The sequence below is a fragment of the Coregonus clupeaformis genome, chromosome 1 (genome assembly GCF_020615455.1).
Source record: "Coregonus clupeaformis isolate EN_2021a chromosome 1, ASM2061545v1, whole genome shotgun sequence".
NCBI classification, from domain to species: Eukaryota; Metazoa; Chordata; class Actinopteri; order Salmoniformes; family Salmonidae; genus Coregonus; species Coregonus clupeaformis.
Genome location: NC_059192.1, coordinates 9,403,844 through 9,406,964, shown reverse-complemented (window position 1 = coordinate 9,406,964; position 3,121 = coordinate 9,403,844). Strand labels below are relative to the sequence as shown.

Genomic DNA, 3,121 nt, shown 5'->3' with positions numbered 1-3,121 from the left:
AGGAAAGAGGCACTGAATTTGAAGGTAGGCCTTGAAATACATCCACAGGTACACCTCCAATTGACTCAAATGATGTCAATTAGCCTATCAGAAGCTTCTAAAGCCATGACATCATTTTCTGGAATTTCCCAAGCTGTTTAAAGGCACAGTCAACTTCTATCTGCAACAATTCAGTTTGGTGGAAACATACCACTGGTGGGAAAATGTGCATATATTCCATATGCGGATTCTAGAATATTAGCATGAAAATCTGCCGCCAATTGGACGGAAACCTAGCTTATAATCGGGACTGAGACACTAGTTTCTGATGAATCAATTGTCTGTTTAAGGCTTACTTACAGTTGAATTTGAAAGTGGGTAGACTGACTACTCATTGGTGTTCAATATAATGTTCAGTCATTTTTATTATAGTGCAACAAAAATTTAAGAAAACTGATGCACGGCAGTGCATCCAGATCCAGGTGCTGGCAGGAACAAGCAGTATTAAATAACAAGTGTAGAAATCTGTGGGATTGACAGGAGTGATGACCAATGGGGCAGTGTTTTTACCAGCATCAAACATCAGCATGGTTGAAGTATGGAAATAGTTTCTCAGTGAAGATGTAGCCAATGAAAGAGTAGATATGAGCCCTAGCCTCCACGTTGTAGAAGGAGACCCAACCCTCCTCATAATCCACAAACACACTCACTTTCTGGGGCTTCGCCAAGAAGAGGGTTAGAGAAGGAGATGTGTTGGCCTGAAACTTGTCCCCTTTCCCCAGTCCCACAGTCCAGAATCCATTCTCAGGGCTCAGTGAAAACAACAACCCCTTCCTGTCGATGGACTTTCTGGTCACTCCTAGCTCCCAGCAAGTCCTCCCCTCCACCTGCACCTCATAGTAGAATCTCCCTGAGGAGAAGCCTTTTTCCACCAGGTTTGAGCGATTAAAAACACTAAACCTTTTGCAGTGTCAGGGCGAGGGTGCCGCTTCTGTCCATGTCTCACTTGTTTCCCATCCACAGACAGGCTGAGAAAGGCATTTGCTGTATCAGGGTCCAGAGTCACATCCACTGCTGCATCTTCTTCAGATTGATGTCAGGATACTTCTCCATTGCTTTGTTGAATATTTTCTCAAGCTCAGAAAATGCTCTCCTCGCACTCTTCTCCAGCTCAGACACACATTCCCCACACACAGCTCACTGTGAACACTGATCTCAGACCAGTCCTTAGTGTTTGGAGGGGTACACAGGGATGGGAAGCTCTGGAGGAGGTGGAGGTGGTCCTCAGTGTGTGAGAGCTGTTCCAACTCAGTGTGTCTCCTACATAGGTCATTGATTTCCTGCTCCAGCTCTTTAATAAACTCTTCAGCCCGATTCTCTGTTGCTTTCTGCTTCTCCTCAACCACTTTTCTCAATGGAACGCATCAGATCAGTGAAGACCTGAAGGCTGTCTGCCATCTCTCTCTGTATCTCTCTTGCTGAGCTCTACTGAATATTTGACCTCCTGAACCTTCTCTAGTCGCTCTTGGATCATCTGCCGTATCTGTCGCTCCATCTTCCCCAGCTGAGCCTTCCTCTCTCCACACTCTAACACTAGAGGGACGGTGTGGTGAGTCTTGTGGTCTGTCTCATTGCAGAACTGACACACACACGTCTGGTCGGTCCTACAGAACAGCTCCAGCAGTCTGTCATGCTTCTTACACATCCTGTTTTCCAGCTTCTCCACAGGGTCTATTAGCTTGTGCCTTTTCAGGCCTGTGACTCTCTGATGAGGTTGCAGGTGAGTCTCACAAAAAGAGGTCTGACACTCCAGGCAGGACTTCAGGGCCTTTCACCTTTGCAAACATCACAGACCATTTCTCCAAGTGAAGGGAGAGACTCATCTATGTCTCTCACTCTCTTCCCTTTAAAATAAGCTGCAACATCTCTGAGTGTTGTGTTGGTTTTTAGCTAAAGTCTTCTGTTGAAATTATGCTTGCACAGTGGACACTGGCACAGGTCAGTGGTATCCCAGTATTCTCTGATACAGCGAGTGGAGACTGGCTCAGTGAACACATCCAGACAGATAGAGCACTGGAACTGCTCTTCAGACAGGAGACTGCTGGAGGACGCCATTTCTGGAACACAATAAAACAACTATAAAAAAATACTTCCTGGAATGAGTCAGCGTTATACAGTAATTCATTTTCTGAATACTAAATGTATTGATAGATGTAAGACTATTTTTGTAGTGATATCAAAACAATTTTGACAGTTTTGACATTGTTTTTAGAGATAAACAAAGCTTTTCATCATAAGGAGAAAGAGTAAACAAAAGTGTGCAAAAGCTTTTTAACTTTATGTATTAAAATTGGGGCAATCTGAAAATAAAAGTCCTGCACGTGCGCCATATGTGGACAAAAAATGAATAACTTTTCAGGGACTTTTATTTTGAAATGAGGTAAGTAGAGAGGAAGTGGGTCTAGAACAGACCCAAGTTTGGAAAGTCTGTTTAATCATACGATCCTTTAGATATTTTGTATTTGGACCGTCCTGTCCGCGGACTGTTTTTGTGTAACCCAATACAATTGAAAGCAACGCTTGTGTATGTAAATACACCCGCGTTGCTAAAAGCAGCTAGAGTAAAACAAACGTATATTTTGGGTTCTGATGGAGTACGACAGTTGAAACTAAGCTCATGAGGCATTTATATGTTATATTCGTCAAGAATCAGTGTGTCTATCATTAATTTATAGGTCAAAAAATGGCCAGGTAAATATCTCTCTGTTTCTCTCTTTACTTACCTGAGTGTGCTACCTCCTCTTTGTCTTGACAAAAGGTAGACTTTGTGTAGCTTTGTGTAAAGAGTAGGAGAGAGTTTGTTACCATGTGTATTTCCTGCTCACAAGTTAACTTTAATTTCAGCAAAGTGACATCAGCACACAACTCCTCCCTGCTCTGCTGCTCTTAAAAGGACAGAGTTCTTTTTCCAGAGTCAGGCTGTGTTCAAACCATAGACCAGGGGTACTCGACTCTTACCCTACGAGGTCCGAAGCCTGCTGGTTTTCTGTTCTACCTGATAATTAATTGCACACACCTGGTGTCCCAGGTCTAAATCAGTCCCTGATTAGAGGGGAACAGTGAAAAAATGTAGAAGAACTGG

General features: G+C 43.4%; 1 pseudogene; it reads right to left on the bottom strand.

Annotated features, from left to right (window-relative positions):
* Nucleotides 1-358: 358 nt before the first annotated feature.
* On the bottom strand, nucleotides 359-2,836 carry LOC123492071 (annotated as a pseudogene).
* Between the last annotated feature and the right edge of the window lie 285 nt (nucleotides 2,837-3,121).